Genomic DNA, 23,205 nt, shown 5'->3' with positions numbered 1-23,205 from the left:
CATTTTCCGTTGATCAATAAATTTTCCCAAAAGAAAGAACTAACATGTTTTCATTTAAAGTTCAAAGATATTTTTTTTTCAAAAATTCCGACAACTTTCCACAACATAAACATTTTTCCTTAATCAAACTCCACTAGAACAAATAGTCATTAATATTGCAAAACATCAATCACAAAATCCTTTTCCATTTTTTTTTACATGTCAAACACCATGCATATCTTTCAAAACTCATAACACATTTTTGCATTCCAAACAAAACACTCATGCACTTCACATATATGTTTGAAACAACATTTTTAGATTACTCATTTTTTTTTTCAAAAAATTTCAACATTCTCAAAACAACTCGTCAATTTCCACCTTTCATGTAAAACATGCCATCTTCCTATGTTCACATGCTTACGTCATAACAATTTCACACACATAGCACATATTTAAGTCATCATGCCAATCATGCTCATGTCTCCACATAATCATACTATCACAATATCATATTCACATATACATAACACGTGGTTTAATTATCATGTCATTCATACTCGTATTCCACATAATCATACTATCACAACGTCATATTCACACACATAATACATGCTTAGATTATCGTAGCAGTCATGCTCACATAGTCATCCCATCACAACTCATCCTCATGCATATCGTTCATTCACATGTATAAGCTTGTCAATAGTCATATCATATAGTCATCCATTTCATGCATCTATCTCACATGCTTTCAACAAATAAAACATACCTCACTTTCATTGGTTGAGCGTGATGCTGTGGATGTTGAGCCTTCATGACACTACTAGTCAATAAGGGTTCACTAATCTAGACTTAAGATAAAAGAAGACTCTCGGACCAGAGCGCAACACTAAACTCTGATACCACTCTGTCACGATCGCCCATACTAGGGTTGCTACAAATACGACGATCGCGAACAAACATGCAAAGGTAGACTTTTATTGAAAACTTAATTAACTTAAAGGATGAAGAAAATATTTTCTTTTTGTTTTAAAGAAGCTTAAAGTTATAACTTTGCTATTAAATAAAACAACATATGATAAACACTTTTAAAAGAAGCAGCGGAGAAAATAGTTATTTAAAACCCAATCAACTTCTAAGAAAAACATGTAGTCTAACTCACGTGAAAGACATCATTTTCAGACAATAATGTAAATAGACGTTTAAAACCTAACACGACCAAAACATGCTCAACATAGTACGAAAAGATTTAAGTATTGAAACATGATTAAAAAACATAGCAGCGGAAATAAGGTTCAAAGGGAGAGTCAAGGATCACGCCTATGTATGAAGACACGACGCATCCTAAGGCTAGCTCAACATCCTCCGCAACATCCTGCTCAACCTGCACATAAGAAAATAATATGCAGGGCTGAGTACTTGATGTACTCAATAGGCTCATGCCGAAAACATTTTAATTTAATTATATCATCTATACCAGTGATCTCGAGTTTTAGATAGCAAGAAAAATATCATGAGAACACTAAACATTTCAAGTCTGGCCAGACAACTTATCTCCTCACTTTTCACATAAATCCATCATTAACAATCATCATATCACAGTGCGACGAATGTGTGGCCACACTATTCTCCCACGAGACCGGCCGACTAGCAAGGACGACTCACGATCCCACCAGTGTACACAGCCTGATAGGGTTTGCAGCCCTACTCAGACCCGAATTCGTTTCACAACACAGCCATATAGCCTAACGGAGTAAACTCATACGAACTAGGCATCAGGCACATAATCTCATAATAAAAACAACATGGCATGACATAACAGTTAAACCACCCTTATATCGCCACATAATAATTTTCGGAAAAGTAAAGAGGTTTGAAAAGAAAGCCCACCTCGATCGCTTAGCAAATTCACAACCCAACTTATAGCAACTCTCGATCCTCGAGTTCACGAGTATACAACACCCTTGTCAAAGACAACACCAGTCAGCCTTCCACAACAACATTTTACTATGCATGTCCTATCGTTTTCTCTCTCTTCGTTTTTCTCAAGTTCCCCTACCCAACATACGTCACAAAGGTGCAAAGACACGTAACACATTCCAACTTATCACAAGTGATTTATACATTTAAACACGTTCCTTGGACATACATGCATCATATAATACTTTTAGACTTGAAACTAGGTGTCATTTTAACAAGGCAGAAAACTGGCAAAACTGCGCGACCGTTTTGTAAAAATCACTATAAATTCACCTGACCTCAAAAGAGGCTAAATTTTGGTCACAGTACAGAGGACACATTCAAGTTCATCCATCAAAATTTTCACATCGAAATCACGTCATTTAGTCAGTCCTATCACATAATAAACTCTCTGGTCGGAACACACAATTTCTGACAGCACTGCGCAGTTCATTGGAAAAATTCACCATAAATTCATCCAATGCCCAAAAAGGCTGAAAATTTAACAAGACTCAGAAGACACTTCAAATATTCACATAGTTTAAGAATCACATCAAACGGAGGTCATTTATTCGGTCAAACAGATTACGAAACCTTCTGGTCGAGAACACACGTTTCTGGCAGAATTGCGCAGTCGACTTCACACATTTTTCAAAAATTCATTTTTCCACAAAACTGGCTTAAATTTACACGAGACACAGAAAACACCTTGATATTTACTCAGTAAAATTTTCATATCTAAATTCGGCCGTTTGATAGTCAATTATACATCAGAAGCTATTGGTCGTACATCACAGATAACAGACACACAATTTCTAAATTAGGGTTTCCTTCTCAATCATCCAAACACCAGTTCTCATGCTTATAACACACAATCATACTTGATAAGACTCTCTTAAACATGTTTTCACATAAACTTATATCATTCACCAAAGATTCAAATCAAACTTCACACAAATCAATTGAAAACGCATATTTATCAAAGTTTTCAAGCAAACTCACTTTTCCCCCCGATTAAATTTGCGATCTACGATTCCTACACCCACTACATGCATGTAGGATTCAAGAACATGGTTCAAATGAAAAGAATGAGGAAAAGTGAAGCCAGTAAACCTTCTTTGACAAAACGAATCGGTAGAACCAACAAACGATGCGATTTGTCGGAGATTCTTGAAAATAAACTTCAATGGATGCAAGAACAAGGATTGGATGGAGGATTTTTGGAGAGAAAGAGTGGAGAGGAGGGGAAAAAAACGTGTGAAAGGGAGAGAGGGAGAGGGTGGACGAAAATTGTGAGGGAAATGGTGGCTAGGGTTTATTTTGGTGGTATTTATAGTCTAGGTTTAAGTCCATGAATTAATTAATTAATTAATTATGGAGGAATAAAATATAGGCTAATAAATAAAAATTCCACAATTATACAAGGCTTAATTTTCGAAAATTATGAATGAATTTAAACAAGGAATTATTTGATATTTACTTGGAGAGAAATAAATCCGCAATTTAGGAAATAAAAACAATGAATATTCCATAAACAAGGGAACAAAATAAATTAAATCTCCAAGTAGGAAATATGTGGTAGGGGCCGAAAATATAAGGGAAATTGCCAAGGGATTATTTCCACTCTTTATTTAATTTGGGTGAAGAAATAAAATGTGGCATGATTTAATTGGATTTAATTCAAAGAAAGAAGTCAACAAGGCACCAATTAAATCAAAGAAAAATTATTCATCCTCCTATTTTAATTAGGGGATTTTCGAAACTCCCAAAGGTAATAGACTGGAGTTCGAATTTTATGTATTACAATTTAGGGATCATTTGGGTTGGATTTAATTTGGATAAATAAATATCCCAAAGCAATTAACTAAATCCAAGAAATGAAATACTATTCCAATAATTAAAAAGGGCTGAACATTCTGATGACTTGGCTCGAAAGATATAAATGCATGATCCTAATAATTATTTCCCCACATTGGAAAATATAAAATATCAATCACTTCATTCCACATCACCCACGACAATTATTTCATGCAATTCACTTAACCACATATGAACAAAAGTTTCTTAATCGAAATTTCAAATCAATATATAAAGGTTCAAAAAGTTTGGGATGTTACATCCTTCCCCACTAAACAGAAATTTTGCCCCGAAATTTATTCGTCTCAAATAAATAACTCGGGAAATTTTTCTTTCATTTCATCTTCTAACTCCCACGTGGCTTCCTCGGGACCATAGTGCTTCCACAACACCTTCAGCGAAGTAGTGCAGGGGATGCAAAATGCCCAAAAGGAACATAAAGCAAACATGGATATGATGAATAGGCAGTTGGCCCAACTGGCCAGTTCGATGGGTGAAGTAAGAGGAAATGCAGGGAAACTCCCGTCCACAGTCCAAATACCCGAAAAGGCGAATGTGAGTAAGGTTACATTGAGGTCAGGAACTACTTATGATGGACCTCGACCGAAACAACCAAGTGGAGAGCCGAGTGGAACGAAGATAGGGGGAGAGCTTAAGAGATCCATGCCTCGGATGAAGGGCCCATTTTTCTTGGGGGAGACGCCATGTGGAGGGGGTGAACCCGAGAACGTACTGGTTAGGAAGGAACCCCATCAAGAGGTAGAATCCAGAACGGAGGCTCAGACCAAGAATTTGCCCAAGGAAGATTCCAAGAAGGTTGCTAAGGGACCGATAGAAGAGAAAAAGGGGGAGAAACCATTCCCTTTCCGCTTTGTTACAAAAAGAAAGAATGATAACCCGGTGGACTACTTGTCAATTTTTGGGAAATTGGATGTCACTATACCATTCCTCCAAGCCGTGAAGCTACCCCCACTTGGGAAATTCATTAAGGAATTCATAGCCGGGAAAGCCCAGGAGGATGGAAAGATCATGGTAGAAGGGATCGCGTAAGCAATTGTGCAGGAGAAGCTACCGCCCAAGAGGGCCGATCCAGGTATGTTCACTTTGCCTATAACTATAGGAGATGTGAAAGTCGAGCATGCAATGTGTGATCTTGGAGCTTCTATTAATGTCATGCCTTTGTCAATCTATAACCGATTGAAGGGAGTTAGATTGTCGAGTACTAGGGTGTTGATCCAACTGGCTGATAGGTCATTCATAAGTCCTGAGGGTGTTTTAGAAAATGTGTTGGTCAGAGTGCATGATTTTACCTACCCTGCTGATTTTTATGTGATCAAAATGAGTGAGTCTGAGGCTAGGGAATCTAGTGGCATATTGTTAGGAAGACCATTTTTGAGGACGGCCAAGACAATAGTAGACATGGCTGAGGGAACAATTTGCATTGATTTTCATGGGGAGAAGTTTACTTTTGATATCAATGAGGCCATGAAGAAGCTTATTGATTCTGAAAATGTATGCTATGTTGATGTGATTGACCCCTTAGTCCAAGATTTTCTTGAGACCGAACTATTGCAGGAGAAACTCCAAGCTTTGGATGTGTATGAGCAAGCTGACGTAGAAGCCGCTGCATGGTGTGATCTGATCAGTAGCCAAGGGTTGACCGATGAAAAGATAGAGGGAGCAATTAAAGACTTCTGCCAGAAATCGGAATTTATTGGAGCCACAGGGGCCAAGCTATCAGTCAGTATAGAGGAACCCCCAGGGGGAGAATTAGGAAAAGAAGGAGAAGCTAAAAAAAACCCTCTACCCGAAGACACACTTCCACCCCAAGTTGAGCTGAAGAAATTGCCATCGAATTTGAAGTATGCCTTCCTCGGAGAGGAGAACTCATATCCAGTGATCATCAGCAGCAGCCTTACAAAGGAACAAAAGGCGATGCTACTGACTGTGCTGAGCAAGAACAAGAAGGCAATTGGATGGAGCCTTACAGATTTAGTGGGAATAGGCACCGACGTCTGCATGCACCACATTAGGCTGGAAGAGGGAGAAAAGGCAGATCGAGATGCCCAAAGAAAGGTAAACCTCAACATGCGAGAAGAAATATTGAAGGAGATCTTGAAATTGTTGTCGCTAGGGATTATCTATTCAGTGCCGGACAGCGAGTGGGTCAGCCCGATCAACATGGTCCCGAAGAAGTCTGTAATCCAAGTCGTTCAAAATGAGAGGAAATAGCTGATCCCAACGAGGCTAGTCACGGGTTGGAGAATGTGCATCGATTACCGAAAGCTGAACAATGCAACGAGGAAGGACCATTTCCCTTTGCCTTTCATCGACCAAATGTTGGAGAGATTGGCTGGGAAGAAGTACTTTTGCTTTCTAGATGGGTACAATGGATACTTCCAAATTTACGTGGATCCTGAAGACCAGGATAAGACCACTTTCACTTGCCCATTCGGAACCTATGCATACAGGCGCATGCCTTTCGGCTTATGTAACACTCCAGGTACGTTTCAACGATGCATGATGATCATATTCTCCGATTTGATTGAGGACTGCATAGAGATATTCATGGATGACTTCACGGTCTACGGAGACTCTTTCGATTCTTGCCTTCATCATTTGGACGTAGTTCTAGAGCGGTGTCAAGCAAAGAACTTGGTTTTGAATTTTGAGAAGTGCCATTTTATGGTCACCGAAGGGATAGTTTTAGGACACGTGGTCTCAGAAAGAGGTATCCAGGTGGATCGAGCCAAGGTGGATGTTATATCCAAATTACAATTCCCTACTGATCAGAAGGGGATAAGGGGTTTTCTAGGGCACACCGGTTTTTATCGAAGATTTATCAAGGATTTCTCCAAGATCGCCCAACCCCTTACCCGACTTCTTCAGAATGAAGTGGAGTTCGTTTTTGATGAGCAATGCAAGGCCGCTTTCAACCTTCTCAAAGAAAAGCTGATATCCGCACCTATCATACGGACTCCTGACTGGGACTACCCTTTCGAAGTAATGTGCGATGCCAGCGATTATGCAGTGGGAGCCGTACTGGGTCAGAAGATCGATGGGAAGAGGTACGTAATTTTTTATGCATCTAAGACTCTGAATCAAGCCCAGCGGAATTACGATACAATGAAAAAGAGATGCTGGCAGTGGTGAACACTCCAGGTACGTTTCAACGATGCATGATGATCATATTCTCCGATTTGATTGAGGACTGCATAGAGATATTCATGGATGACTTCACGGTCTACGGAGACTCTTTCGATTCTTGCCTTCATCATTTGGACGTAGTTCTAGAGCGGTGTCAAGCAAAGAACTTGGTTTTGAATTTTGAGAAGTGCCATTTTATGGTCACCGAAGGGATAGTTTTAGGACACGTGGTCTCAGAAAGAGGTATCCAGGTGGATCGAGCCAAGGTGGATGTTATATCCAAATTACAATTCCCTACTGATCAGAAGGGGATAAGGGGTTTTCTAGGGCACACCGGTTTTTATCGAAGATTTATCAAGGATTTCTCCAAGATCGCCCAACCCCTTACCCGACTTCTTCAGAATGAAGTGGAGTTCGTTTTTGATGAGCAATGCAAGGCCGCTTTCAACCTTCTCAAAGAAAAGCTGATATCCGCACCTATCATACGGACTCCTGACTGGGACTACCCTTTCGAAGTAATGTGCGATGCCAGCGATTATGCAGTGGGAGCCGTACTGGGTCAGAAGATCGATGGGAAGAGGTACGTAATTTTTTATGCATCTAAGACTCTGAATCAAGCCCAGCGGAATTACGATACAATGAAAAAGAGATGCTGGCAGTGGTGAATTCTTTCGAGAAGTTCCGGCCATATTTGTTGGGATCCAAGGTCATCGTTTATACTGACCATGCAGCGATTAAGTATCTGATTGCCAAGAAGGAATCCAAACCCCGCTTGATCCGATGGGTCCTCTTGTTACAAAAATTTGATTGGGCGGTGGAAGATAAGAGAGGAGTCGAGGACAAGGTGGCGGACCATTTGAGTAGAATAGTGCAAAATGGAAACAGCGAAGAGGTGCACGACAAGTTTCCAGAAGAACATTTATGTGAGGTAATTTTTTAGGACAGGAAGATTGACTGGGAAGGAGTGATGAAGCTTACTGGCCAGTATGATACAGGAAAAGGAAAGGAGAAGGTAGGGCAAGAACCATGGTATGCAGACTTAGCCAACTACCTGGTGACTGGAGAACTTCCAGAAGTGCCGAGTATTACTAAGGCCCAAAGAATGAAGATCAAGAGTGAGGCAAAATACTACTTTTGGGACGACCCCTATCTGTGGAGAGTGAGATCCGATCAAGTGATAAGGAGGTGCGTTCCTGACTGGGAGCAAAGAGACGTTCTGATCCATTGCCACTCGTTAGCATGTGGAGGACATTTCAGATCCAAGAAGACGGCAAGGAAGATTCTGGATAGCGGCTTTTATTGGCCAACCCTCAACAAGGATGCGTACGAGTTCTGCAGAAGTTGTAAGCGCTGTCAACTGACCGGTGGGATATCTGCGAAAGACGAGATGCCCCAAGTTCCGGTAATTGTATGTGAATTGTTCGACATTTGGGGAATGGACTTCATGGGTCCGTTTCCTTCATCCTATGGAAATTTGTATATCTTAGTCGCGGTGGATTACATCTCCAAATGGATAGAAGCCAAGGCCACGAGCACTTGTGAAGCAAAGGAGGTGGCCAAGTTCTTAAAAAGTCATATCTTCAGCCGGTTCGGAGTTCCGAGGCGATCATATCTAATCAAGGTACACACTTCTGTAATCGCACAATTGAAGCCTTAATGAAAAAATACGGTGTGCACCACAGACTATCAAGCCCCTACCATCCACAAGCAAACGGTCAAGCAGAGATTTCGAACCGCGAGATAAAGAAGATTTTGGAGAGGACTGTCAATCCTTCTAGGAAGGACTGGAGTGTAAGGTTAGAAGATGCTTTATGGGCATATCGGACAGCCTACAAGACCCCCATAGGGATGTCCCCGTACCGGATTGTTTTTGAAAAGATGTGCCACTTACCGGTGAGAATTGAACACCGGGCATACTGGGCAGTACAACAAGTGAATATGGATGCTACAGCCTGTGAAGAGGAAAGGAAGCTGCAGCTGCAGGAGCTTGAGGAACTTAGATTGGAGTCGTTCGATTCCGCCATATGGTACAAGGAGCAAACTAAATTGTGGCATGATAGAAATATGAGAACCAAGGAGCTCCATGTAGGCCAGAAAGTACTACTCTTCCAGTCAAGATTGAAGTTAATGCCGGGGAAGCTCAAGTCCAAGTGGACAGGACCTTACATCATAACTGCGCTCCGATCTAATGGGGCAGTGGAAATTTCAGGGAGTCTTCCTAACTCTGAACCTTTTATAGTAAATGGACATAGGCTGAAAATATTCAGGGAGAATAGTGAGGTGGGTGTAGTGGATGAAATTCCGCTACAACCACTTACTGCGGTTGCATACTGATCAGAAGGATAGGAGTTTGGAATTCTACTTGGCTAGTTCCTTTTAGACAAAGTTGCATATACTGGCCACGTAGAATTCCAGATTGCCTAAGAGAAATGTAAATATTGTAAATACGTAGTAATTAATCTCTGTATGCAACATAATTTCTAAAATCCAAAAATATTTTCGAGCTTTAATTTTTAATTTGGAATGCACATTGACCAAGAGCTTACCCATCTGGTGCAACCTCAAATTTTATTTAAGTGCTCATTTGAATTATTTTCCTTATTAGGTAAGTATAGGGGGAATAATGGAGATGACAAAAATTTTAATTAAGGCTTGTGCAGCTTTTGCAGGCTGGCAGCGGTTGAAAGGGGCGTTTGAGCAGAGAAACGAGACACGCCAGCCAATCATGAGCCGGCATTCTCAACCGTCTCTCATTTGAAACGACGCGACCGGACACCTCCCATAGCCGGTTACGGCTACCCACAACTTCTCTCTCTCTCCCTCAATTAACCATACCGTCTACACCCTTCTCCATCAGAAACCCTCATCTCCATTTTCACTTTTCAAAATTTCTTCTGTCTCTCCCAGAAATCAAAATCCAACTCTCCACCCAGAAATCACCACTGAAACCATGGGAAGGAAGGTTCGCAACCAAAATTAAACCCCCTACAACCCGCCGAGAAGAAACCCCTGAAACACATCCACCGCGGGAAGAACCACCGCCAAACCTACAACCGTCAGAACCGCCACCGCTAGCCCCACCGATGGTATCCCTAGACGCAATGGTGGAGTTCCTCCGGTTACATGATCCGGCGAGGGACTGGACGGCGGAGTTGGCGAATTTCAACCAAGTCAGAGGGCAAGGTAGCGTGACCGGAGCGAGTCCGACAGTGGCCATATCAGTAACAAGCTAGCAACCTGCGGTACAACCTCCATTTACCGTGCTGATTTCCTCAACGATTCCACAAGAAGAAAACCCTCCCGTCAAAGCCGCAACATCAGAACTTGCAAAACCTTCTCTGACCCAGCAAGAAACAGAGCCTATGGAGGTTGAGGACATTGCGGCCTATTACGATTCTGATCCGGAGGAGAGAGCAGAACGGTAGAGAAAGGAGAAGCAAGACCATCTGGAGGAAAGTGCAGTGGAGGAAATGCCGCTTGTAGAACATGTTCCCCAAGAAACGGTAAGAGAAGAAATAGATCTCAATGAAACAGCCAAGAAACAGGGTTTGATGACTGATGAGGAGTTCGTGGAGATTATGGATGGAGTGAACCGCAGAGAAGAAGGCACTGCCTCGATGCCAGAAGGTCAATTCTCCTAGTCGGTAGGAGAAGTAGATGGAGTGCAGAATGAAGAAAGAGGGACTGAGCCCGTGGAGTCCCAACCGAAAGAAGGGGACGATGAAATGCAAGTGGAGGAGGAAGGGCCAGCTACAGAAATCCAAGAACCTGAACCGGTGGCGCCTCCCATTTTGAAACCAAAACCGGTCAAGAGGCAGTTAATTTTGCAGGGCAGTCCGAAGGTAGAACGACCGAAACCAACAAGAGTTTCACAGAGATGCTTAGGGAAGTGGGCAGCTAAAAAGGCTAAACCGAACACAGCGGCAGATCCGCTTGAGATCGTGAGTGAAGATGAACGGGCAACTCCCACAAAGCCTGGGGAGGAGTCCTTACCTGCTGCCGACCCAAGGGATTCTGCAATGGGAGTCGATGAAGCCCCTCAGACACAAGGTGGCCGGGGTGAAGATACTGAAAGGATGGCTGAGCGACTGGACCTCGCATCCGAGTCAGTAGAACCTGAGGGATCGGAGGAGGATGATACCCATATAGAGAATCGTTCCACTGCCCAGGAGGAGTCATTAGCAGAAGAGGAAGCTAGATACCAAGTAGAGAGGAAACGGAAAGGAAAATCCGTTATGAAGAAAAAGCCAAGTACCAAGAAACCGCGTATCGTGAACACTGGCATAGTGATCACTGAGGCTGCTCAGAGGACCCCATCCAGCCGACGAGAGCAGAGTGATAGTGAGTATGAGATCAGTGAGAAATCTGAATCGGACAGTGATACGTCCATGGAGGATGAGGAGTACAAGGAGCAACAACTTCCAAACGATCATCGGGAGTTATTGCATCCGCCTGCAGAGAGACTCCGAGACGACGTGGTGGAGGAGATGAAATTGTTTGACTCCAAGAAGCTCCAGGACGCCTACCGCACCAAGAACGACAAAAGCAAGCAGATCAAGTGTGGGAAGGTACTTCATCTCCCTTCTTTAGATGAATTGAAAGCTTGCGAATCGTTTCTCGCCCTTTTGCATGCGTTGGGTTTCGAATGGCTGTTAGAAAATAAGGCTTTAAATGTCCCGGTCAAATTGGCTAAAGAATTTTTTGCGACCTTTCGATTCAAGGTCACTACTAATCTGGATGAAGAGTGTATCAGCTTTAGGGTGTTTGGAGGTGAGATTAGGATGAGTTTGATTGAATGGACTGTACGGCTAGGAATGTGCAGTTTGGAAGAGGCCATAGGGCCTGAGTGGAGAGAAAGGGAGCGGGGGATTCCCCGCAGACATGTGGAATTTGAGCCCCAGGTCGCCTGGGAAGAACTGACTCACCTTGGGGCAGGACAGTTCCAGTCAACTATCTCCCGTTCCATCCATCTCAACGATCCTATTCTACGCCTGGTTAAACTTTTCTTGGACTTCAACCTTTTAGGACAGTCGAATTCTGCAGTACGGACATCAATGACGGAGTTATACCTCATGTGGTGTGCTAAGAAGGGCAGGAAGTTGCACCTAGGGTTCTGGACAGCGTACCAGTGCCACCTCATCGTTACCCACCCCGCACGAAATCTTTTCCTTTGCCACTTCCTGGGAGTTTTTGTGAGGAACAATATAACCGTCTCGGATGGAGAAGACTTATCCCCCTTGACGATGGTGAACGCGGTATACATGAGGCAAGGCGTGCCACACTTCTATGCAATGGGAGATGAGTCTTTACCCACTGCTCGGGCAGCGGTAGCTCAGGGAGCACCGGCACACGAGCAGAGGCAAGAAAGAATGGAAAAGGCTATGGACGAAATAGCAGAGGAAAACAGGCAGATGAGATCAGAAATGACCCGGTTAGCGTCAGTAATGGAATGGATCCTGAAGGAGTCTGCAGGACAGAGAAAGCAGAATCAGAGGCAAGATGCTTTGGAGACGATAGTAACCAAGCTAGGAGAAGAAAACCACCGGATGATAGCAGAAATGACTAGGATGGCGTCCGTGATGGACGAGATACTGATGGTGATAGCACAAGGAAGACAAGAGGAAGATGTTGGACCGAGTGGCCATGGTGGCCGGAATGATGAACAGCAGATACATGAGACAGGCGACACCGATAGACCACCCCACTTAACCAGTTAGTTTTCTTTTTGTTTTCAGTTTTTAGTTTTTCGTATTTTAATTGTGTTTTTTTTAGGTAGTATAATTTGTGTTTGTGCGCAAACCCCATTTCTAACACTTAGCCTATTTAATAGTCTAAGTGTGAGAAGTAAAGGGTTTGTCTCTTTGGCGCATGTTTTCTGTGTTTACTTGTTTATTGTTTTTCGTAAGCATGTTGGCCCACACTTAGCCTATTACATGGTCTAAGTGTGAAGAGTTATGTATATAGTTGTTTGTTTTTGTTGGTTTCTGTTGATTTGTAACTCCTCCCACTTAGCCTATTGTATAGTTTAAGTGTGAGAAGTTTTCAGTATAAGTATGTTTTGTTGTGTTTTGGTATGTCTGTGTGTCGGCCATACTGGCCATTACCTTTTTCCACTTCACAGCCTCATCTGGGGCAGACACGTGTGAAGTGGGAGGGGGATTGCACTGGCCAGTATGACATGTGTATATGTGAAGTCTGTGTTTGTGCTTGTGTTAGTGTCTTGTTAGGTCTAGTTTTTTTTTCTTTTGTGTGTTGATTGGGTTTAAAACTCAACTGTCCTGAGCTGACGGTGAGGGGAATTGAGGGAGATAAGACATGCTTGAAAACAGAAACTACCCCCCTTAGTACCTCCTAGCCAGGATAGATGACGCAAGTATGAGGGAAAAGCCCATCCTTAGAGCCAAACACGAAAGCCCTCTTAAAATGTGAGTTATAAGCTTTAAGTGGAACCACTTTCCACATACTTTGAAAAGAAAAGAGCGGCTGCCACAAATTGCCTAGAGCGAAGTGACCACAGGTAGCAAACACTGAAGGCAGTAGGAAACCCCCCCCCCCAAAAAAAAATTATTTTCCAACCCTTAGAACCCCACTTTCTAGCCATGCACATACCCAGATATAACCCCTAGCCCCTGGAATTGTGTGTGCAAGACATGAGACGATTGGAGCTTACTGGCCAGAAGGTGTACAAGAAAGCAGAATCCAGTTGGGCAAGAAAGTTTGGAAGAAAATCGACCAGGGAGTTATCCCAGGTCCAAAAAAAGAAGAAGAAGGTATAAGGGTGGCGAAGCCACAAAGAAAAAAAAAAGGGGGAAAGAAAGAAGAAAAAAAAGAAAGATAAAAGAAAATGGTCAGAAAAACTTGGCCACAAAAAGAAAGAGAAGGAATAAGGGTGGCGAAGCCACAAGAAGCTACTGACCAGTTGGAGATCATTGCCAGAAGCGCCAGCCAAGAGAAGCAAAAACCAAGAGCCCAAATGCACACAATTCCCCCACCTCAATAAAGCAGAAATTTTGAATCTAGAGCCTTAGGAACATCCACCCCAAAACATTACAAACCAATAGCCCCGTTACAAACCTTTAAGCCCTTCAGTAGCTACACGTGAGATCTAAGTCCAAAGCAATCGTGGTTGAGTATATTGAGAGAAATGCAGTCCTAACATTCCTGGTAAGGTATGAGTGACTGAGTGAACCTAGTGTTTGGCCGAGAGGTGTGGGCGATCCTGACAAGCGGATATACTGACTGGGAGAGAAAAGGGGGGCGACGGAAGTTCAAGGCTGTCTAAGGCCGGATTGCACCTGATCCCGAGGGGAGGGATGGTTGAAAATATAGCCCAATTACTGTGTTAATGTGTCTAAGTGTTTTAGTTTTCTTTTATGTGTTTGTCTTTGTTATATGATTTTCTTTGTGTCATAGTTAGAGTCTAGGGTAGGATAGAGTCGGTCAGGGGAGTAACCAGGCTAGAATTCGACTTACTTCTTTTTGTTTGTTCTTCACGCTTGAGGACAAGCATGCGGTAAGTATGAGCAGTTTGATAAGTCGTATTCTAGGCCTTGGTTACTGGTCAGTACGATGTGCATAATTGATTATATCTACAAAACAGTTGCTCAAAGTGTGCAGGTTGAGTGTTCTAGCCAGTAGGCAAAGCTTCAGATACTTCAGGTGAAAAGGGCGTCAGAACGATTACGTACTGACCAGTATACATGCAAAAATGGCAAAACACTTTTTATTTCGCTTTCGTAGTTTAAATTGCTTGTTTTCCTTTGCGCTGGATCTTGTTACTTTTGAATTTCTCTGCTTAGAAGTACTTTGATTGAAGATACGAACATGTTTTATGCTATGAAGTTGTTTTCTGTTCAGTTCACTTCGCTGATTTCTTTTCCTTCTGCCCAGTTAGTTTAGATCTAGTGTTTTTGGTTGAGTTAAATATCGAATCGTGTGTTTCCATTTCCGTAGTTTATTGCTCCGAGTTAGTATAACCTGTTTACTGTTTAATTGCGTAGAGTTTTGTTTCATGCAAGGTGTGGTTATGTGTTTCATATATTCGTTTATGTTGACCAATAGGCGGAGTTTCAGTTTCGGTGTTCGATCTTGGATTTGGAATTTTTAGTGGTAGATCTGGAATCGTGAGTTGGTAATCTGTGTTAAAATGGTGTTGAATCTGGTTTATTTGTTATCTGATTTTAGTTTGTGTTTGTTGAAGAAGATGAAGTCCATATCAAATGTTGGGGACCACTTGTTTCTTTAAAAATGCTTTTTGCATTTCGTCCTTCACTTTTAATTATACCCTGCAGACCTGTCCGCCTAGTCACCACAACTACCATTGCCTTCTGATATTCTATTTAGCCCAAAATAGAAACCCAGTAATTTTCAAATATTTTCTGTTTCACCATGTCCACTACACAGCTGCATATCAGAATCCTCTCACACCTCCTAGCCAGTAGGATACCACCTTCAATTTCTTGCCTAGGTAGAGACTCAACCCAAGCGTGGTAGCTAACCAAACTCTCCAGAATATCACCACAATCACTCCAACCGTCACCATCTCTGTGGGATTCGACCCCTACCTTCACTATACTACCCAGTAGAAGAGGGTTGAGGAATTATTGATACCAGGTTTTAGGCTTAGCAGGGGATTGTTTCATCCTGATCAGTAGGATACATCCTTGTTTGAACGACACCTACGCAAACCTGCTCTTTCAAGATGGTTGAGATGGATTTTATAGTGTTTGGCGCGCATAAATCGAGAAACGGTTGAGGAATTTATATTTGGAACAACACCAAATATTAATTGTTGCGTTGGGCAATTTTAATCTTTGTTGGAAACAAGATGACGAAATTAATTAAAGTTTCCGTGAATTTTAATTAATAGAAAAGAATGCGAGAATGTAAAGTATATATATACTTAGGCTTCTCAAATAAAAATTTGAGTCCAGTATTCTTATAAGAAAAAATGGCTTTGGGCCATAACAATCAAAAAGTCTAACAAATAGTTCTTAAGACTTAGAGTAGCGGAAGCATTTGAGAGTCAGCTACTACTATGTATGAAGACACAATAGCAACCGGAACGTTTATTGAATATGGTTTCGGGCCAATGCTCAACATCCTCCGTCTCCCGTCCACTCTCAACCTGCACATAGGGAAAACACATGCAGGGGCTGAGTACTTGATGCACTAAGTGAACTCATGCCCGAAATACATTTTATCGATAAAGTTATGTTAGCCATCATTGAGTGAAACTCGGGTTTTTACTTTAAAAGGGCCGAGAAACACTAAAATCATTCCTTAAATAAAATAGTGTCCGCGCGGACAATGTCATCGTCATCCTCCATCATATACCATATCTGAACCATCATGTGAAACGAGAATGTGGCCACAAACTCGATCATTGGACCGGCCGACCCAAAGGACGGCTCACGATCCCCATCAGTGCACTAGCCTAAGTAGGGCTTAGACCCTAGTTAGACCTGAATTCGTTAACCATCAAAGTCTAGTAGGACATTATTCTAGTAGACAATCAGATAGACAATTCAAAACATAAAATACGGCATGACATAACATTTAAACCACCCTTATCTCACCATATACATATCATTGCAAGTAAAGGAGTTTAAGTAATAAAGCCCACCTCAAAAGCTTGGTAGTTTCCTTAACAAACTTCTCGATCCGACTTTAACGAGTGTGCGAACCACCTTTTTGAGAAAATTAAAGTACACATCAATCTCAAGAAAGGAAACATTTAGAATGCATGCACCTTAATTAAAGTCTTTTATCTCGTTTCTCGGTTTTCATGCATTTTCGATTATTCGGCAGCCGCCCAAGGCGTCGCGGGCGACGCCGGTCGGCCGTTTACACCAATACTCCCTCCGTTGACTCCTCGTATTTTTCTCCACGACATCGAAATAAATTTCCAAAATTTTACAAGCACATAATTAAACCATCGAAAGTATTTCCCCTTACATTTTTTTTCAAAACTTGGGGTAAATTATTTGTACATCGAATTATTCCGAGAATTAATTAAATAATTCCCCATGATTAAATTATCGGACCAAAACTTAATTATTTCCCCAACTTATATCTCCAAAAAAATAAGGAAGCGCAATACTAAATAAAACAAAGGCCCAGCTTTGGTTTTAAATCAAAAGCCCAATGCATCAATTTCTTTCCAATTCCCCCATTCTCGGTTCTCTCTCCCCCTCTATCTTCTTCTCCATCTCTCTTTTCTTTCTCTCTCTCTGTTCAACCATGATCGACCCCATAAACCCCCAATTCCAGCTCCCGCCTCATCGATCCTCACGCCGGAGACTCCTGCTCGTCGGGATTGCACGGTGTTGCTGTCACCGTGCGTGTTCGCCCCTCCGTCGTACTCCACGCCGCCGGATGTCGCCGTCGCTGGGAGCCGCTGCTCCGTCGTCCTCGCTCCAATTCAGACAGCAGCGGGCCAGCCGTGCGTCTCGGTCAACCGCTGCTGCTGCCTTCGTGGTGCGCTGCTGCCCGGTTGGCGGGGCAGCCCCAGTCCACCATTCCTCTCGACTTCCCATCGACAGCCGTTCGGCAGCCACCGAAACAACTCCGAACAGCCCCGAAGTTAAGTTCTTTACGACATTTTGTTATTTTGATCTTTATTTGCCGAGGGAAAGTTTGATTGGGAATCTTCGATTTGTTTCAGTTATGCGTGTGTATGATGTACAATATGCTAAAACATAACTTGCAAATTGGGAAGGGATTATACCTCAATAACACGCTATTGATATGTGAAGTTGTAGAAATCGAAAGGAGTAGTTCCCTGGATTTGGCAGATTCGTTTCTGTCAACAATTTGTTGTATATGATTGAAACTGGAAATGGAATTGAGTAGCTTGAACTATGGATTTGATAAAAGAATTTACCTTGGCTTGTTATGAGATTGAAGCAAAACAGGGCAGTGGCTTTTCCTCAATCTCTCGGCTCTCCCTCTCTCTGTGATTTTGCTTGAAAATGAAAACAAAGAATGTTGAAGTGAAAGGGTCGGAGAAGAGATAAATGAATCCTAGAATTAAATTTGTGTGACCTTTGATTTTTTTGCAGAATTGAATTGTGGAAGATGGAAGGTGAAGAAGTTGAAAATGGAGTCTCATGGTGGAAGAATCAGCCAAGAAGGAAGAAAAAGAAGAAGAAAAGGTGTTGGGCTTGCTCCCACATTTTTGGAATTGAACTGGGCTCCCCCACTTTAATTAAATTTGTTTTGGGCTCATTTAGTTACAAAGCCCAAATTTGTATAATTATTTATTTGTTAGACTTTTTGATTGTTATGGCCCAAAGCCATTTTTTCTTATAAGAATATTGGACTCAAATTTTTATTTGAGAAGCCCAAGTATATTTATACTTTACATTCTCGCATTCTTTTCTATTAATTAAAATTCACGGAAACTTTAATTAATTTCGTCATCTTGTTTCCAACAAAGATTAAAATCACCCAACGCAACAATTAATATTTGGTGTTTTCCAAATATAAATTCCTTAACCGTTTCTCGATTTATGCGCGCCAAGCACTATAAAATCCATCTCAACCATCTCATCCAATCATGCCAAGTATAGCAATATCAACATCATTACGTCAACGAGACTTTCAAACATGTCTCCTAAAAAAAACTCCACACTTAATTAAAAGGGACGTCTCATTCCACATCAAAACACATAAATACTATACTTCATTCCAAAGAAAAAAAAAACAAGAAGCATAGCATGACGATAAAATTTTATTATTATATTTTTTTATGACATTTACTTATTTAGTACTTTAAAAAGTACGGGTGTTACATTCTACCCACCTTAACAGAAATTTCGTCGCGAAATTTACTCATCTCTAACGAACAACTCCGGGTATTTCTCCTTCATTTTATCCTCGAGTTCCCAAGTAGCCTCCTCGTGACCATGATGTTTCCAAAGCACTTTCACGGACGCAATTGATTTATTTCTCAATTCTTGCACTTTCCTGTACAGAATAGCTTCGGGCTTCTCCTCATAACTCAAGTCGGGATTCAAAATCATTTCCTCTTGGTGAAACACGTGTTTGGGATCGAACACAAACTTTCTTAATTGCGACACATGGAAAACGTTATGTACGGTCCCAAAACTTGGTGGTAGTGCCAACCTATATGCTACGGGTCCCACCTTCTCAAGAATTTCATAAGGCCCTACGTAACATGGTTTCAACTTACCCTTCACACCAAACCTCGTTATCCCCTTCGACGGAGATACTTTCAAGAAAACTTTATCTCCAACGTTAAACTGTAAGTCAGTACGCCGGATATCGGCATATGACTTCTGTCTGTCTTGAGCTTCTTTGATCCTTTGTCGAATTTGTCGAACAATCTCAATCATTTCCTCTACTGAATCTGGCCCAAGTATTCTTCTTCACCAACCTCGATTAATGGCAGTACGACTTCCCAATTTTCTCCTCTGTCAAGAACCACAACTCTCAACATATCCTCGAGAGTCTGGATCATTCTCTCGGACTGTCCGTCGGTTTGCGGATGAAAAGCAGTACTAAAATTTAATCGAGTACCAAGCTCTCGTTGCAGACTTATCCAAAATCTCGAAGTGAATCTTGTGTCTCGGTCTGACGTGATTGTTACTGGCATTCCATGTAGCCGAATAATTTCTTTCACATAAATTCGGGCTAGCTTGTCATATCCATGAGTTATAGGAATAGGTATAAAATGCACACTTTTAGTGAGGCGGTCTATGATTACCCAGATGGCAGTATTCCCTTGTCGAGTTTTTGGAAAACCCGTCACAAAATCCATGGCGATGTGTTCCCATTTCCATTCCGGAATTTCTAGCGGTTGCAACTTCCCATAGGGTCGTTGATGCAGAGCTTTCACTTGCTGGCAAGCCAAGCATTTCTCCACAAACGAAGCGATATCCCTCTTCATCCCATCCCACCAGAATGATCCCTTCAGATCATGGTACATCTTTGTACCTCCAGGATGAGAAGTATATGGAGTCTCGTGTGCCTCAGTCAAAATTTCATTTCGAAGTCCTTCGTCATTTGGCACAAATAGCCTTCCCTCGTAGGTGAGGGCATTGTCAGCCTCTTCTCGGAACTTCTCTTGCTCACCTTTCCTTACCTTTAGTCGAACCTTCTCCAAATCTTTATCATTTCTTTGACCTTCTCTTATCCTTGTCCGCAGGTCGGGTGCAATTACTAAGGTGGCGATCTTTCCTTTTACGGTCTCAGGGGCTCTCACTACTTCCAATCGCATCTTGCTAAATTCACGAATCAGATTTCCTTCTTGAGTGAGAAAAGTAGCCAATTGTGGTTGGGCTTTCCGACTCAATGCATCTGCCACTACATTTGCTTTGCTCGGATGATAGTTAATGCCACAGTCGTAATCCTTAACTAGCTCGAGCCATCTGCGTTGCCTCATGTTCAAGTCTTTCTGCTCAAAGAAGTATTTTAGGCTCTTATGATCAGTAAAAATCTCACACCGAACTCCGTAGTGATGGTGCCTCCAAATCTTCAAATCATGAGTAGGGTAATTTAGCTCGTGTGGCCTCAATTGACGCGATGCATAGGCAATTACCTTACCGTTCTGCATCAATACACATCCAAGTCCAACCTTAGACGCGTCAGTGTAAACCACACAGTCTATTCCCGGTTCTGGCACGGCTGGAATAGGTGCAGTGGTCAACTTCTATTTCAACAACTGAAAACTAGCCTCACACTCCGGTGTCCAATTGACCTTAATCCCTTTCTTCAGTTGTTGGGTCATCGGCCTTGCAATTTTGGAGAATCCTTCGATAAATCTTCGGTAGTATCCTGCAAGACCAAGGAAACTCCGAATCTCATTTGGGGTCTTTGGTGTCTTCCACTATTGTACGGCCTCCACTTTTGCAGGGTCAACTCGAATCCCTTCGGCCGTCACAATATGTCCTAAAAAGTTCACTTCCTTTAGCCAGAAATCACAATTACTGAACTTAGCGTACAACTTCTCAGTTCTCAGTGTCTCTAGGGTGATCCTTAGGTGTTCCTCGTGTTCTTTTTCATTTTTCGAGTAAACTAGTACATCATCTATGAACACCAAGACGAACTTGTCCAAGTATGGGTGGAATACTCGATTCATTAAGTCCATGAATACCGCAGGTGCATTTGTTAGTCCAAACAGCATTACTACAAACTCATAATGCCCATATCTTGTTCGGAACGCCGTCTTGGGTATATCTTCTCTTCGTACCCGCAGTTGGTGATATCCCGACCTTAAATCCATTTTCGAAAATACCCCTGCTCCCCTTAGTTGGTCAAACAGGTCATCTATTCTCGGCAGAGGATACTTGTTCTTGAGAGTCAATTTGTTCAATTCCCGGTAGTCTATGCACATTCTCAGCGTTCTGTCTTTCTTTTTCACAAATAGCACAGGTGCTCCCCAAGGCGATACACTGGGTTTGATGAAACCCAAGTCCAACAGTTCTTGTAACTGAATTTTGAGTTCTTCCAACTCTTTAGGTGCCATCCTATAAGGTGCCTTTGATTTCGGTTCTAGGTCGATAGTAAACTCTAACTGTCTATCATGCTGCGGTCCTGGCAAAGCGTGGAGTAAAACGTCTGGGAACTCACGTACTACAGCCACATCTTCAACTTTTCTTTCTTTCTTGTCATGCCCTTGCAGGTAAACGAGATAGGGAGGATGCCCCTTTCTAATCATCGTAGTTGCTTGAAGTGCCGAGATTACCCAAGTCCGTTGATTCATTGGAATCCCGTGGAAGGTAGTGGGCTCCTTCCCCGGGGTTTGTAACGAAATTTGCCTCTCTTGGCAGCGAATAGTGGCATAGTTTTCAGCTAACCAGTCCATCCCCAGAATAATGTCAACGTTTTCCATTGGCATAACATGTAGGTTGTGAGCCACTAAGCTAAGTTCTCCCACCATAAATTCTATGTTCGAGCAAGATTGTGAAATGTCTATAAGGCCTCCTACTGGTGTGTTCACATTCATCTTATGTTCAAGTTCATCAGTAGGGAGTTTTAAAGCATCTACGCAGGAGTGGGATATAAAGGAGTGCGATGCACCCGTATCAAACAGAACAGCAACAGACATGTCAAGTAGTGTTCCCATACCTGCCAGATTATCCTGTTTCGGATCTCCCTGTGCGGCTTTAGCTTGCTTGAGTCCCAAAGCATAGGCCCTAGCCTGTGTGGGATATGGTTGGCGACACTGTTGCGGCTGCTGAGGTGGTGTAGGGTTCCCTCGAGGCCCATTTGGTGTTCCCCCAACTCCATCATTGTTGTTGCTCGGGCACTCTTTGGCAAAGTGTCCAACTCCACCACATTTGTAGCATACATTGGTCCCGATCCTGCATTCCCCCAAATGATTCTTTTGGCACTTGGCGCAGGGGGTGCTCTCTGACGGTACTCTCCACCTTGGTATGGAGTAGTTTGTTTTCCCTTACCCCGTGCAGAGTTTGGGGTGCCTTGGAACCTCTTGTTGTCAAAGGATTCTCGGTTCCCATCCCACTTTCTCTTATCACGGAAATTTTGTTGTGGTGTAGGTGGTGTTGGGGTAATAGGCGTTGCTGTCTTTTCTTGTGGCATTGCTTCCTCCACATCCAACGCACGAGATAGTGACTCGGCGTACGAGAGCCATCCAGGGCGTGCCAAAGCCATCCTTATTTCGTGCCTCAGTCCAACACAAAATTTCTCTGCCATTTTCTCATCGGTATTCACTTGCTCTGGTGCATATCGGGACATATCGCATAGGGCACAGTCATATTTAGTCACTGTCATCTGCCCTTGCTTCAAATTGTAGAATTCGGCCTCCTTAGCCTTACGGTAACTCCTCGGGATGTACTTATTGTACAATTCCTCCTTGAAGTTTTCCCACGTTAGGGCGTCTAGTTGTTCAGGCGTCATCGTTCGCTGCTTGGTTTCCCACCAAAATTCTGCGGACCCTATGAGCTGGTAGGTCACGCAAGATAGGCGCTCCTGGTCGGTGCACCTTAGGAATTTTAATATGCGCTCTATGGCACGAATCCATGTTTCATCCTTGCCCGGATCTCCCATTCCATCAAACACGGGATGGCGCTCTTTTCGAAATTCTTTTTCGATGTTTCATTCTGGTGGTGGTGGTGGTGGTTGTCCTTCGGGTCCCACACTACTTTGGGTTTCATTGCTAGCCTCGTTTTCGTGATGAACTGCTGCGCGTCTAAGAGGCATTCTGTTTAACACACGCGTTAGTACAATTGTCCGAAATTTACCCATCACCACACCACACCACACAACCTCTCC

The 23,205-nt window shown here is 42.6% G+C and overlaps 1 long non-coding RNA gene across 1 annotated transcript; it reads left to right on the top strand.

Annotated features, from left to right (window-relative positions):
- Positions 1-17,097: 17,097 nt before the first annotated feature.
- LOC121770045 lies at positions 17,098-18,310 on the top strand. The gene is made up of 2 exons (XR_006043741.1): positions 17,098-17,529; positions 18,009-18,310. It is a non-coding gene; the product is annotated as an uncharacterized LOC121770045 (long non-coding RNA).
- The last annotated feature ends 4,895 nt before the right edge of the window (positions 18,311-23,205 follow it).

Source organism: Salvia splendens, chromosome 16 (assembly GCF_004379255.2).
Source record: "Salvia splendens isolate huo1 chromosome 16, SspV2, whole genome shotgun sequence".
In the NCBI taxonomy this organism is placed as follows: Eukaryota; Viridiplantae; Streptophyta; class Magnoliopsida; order Lamiales; family Lamiaceae; genus Salvia; species Salvia splendens.
Note: the sequence above shows the minus strand (reverse complement) of the source record. Positions and strands in the feature narration are given on the sequence as shown.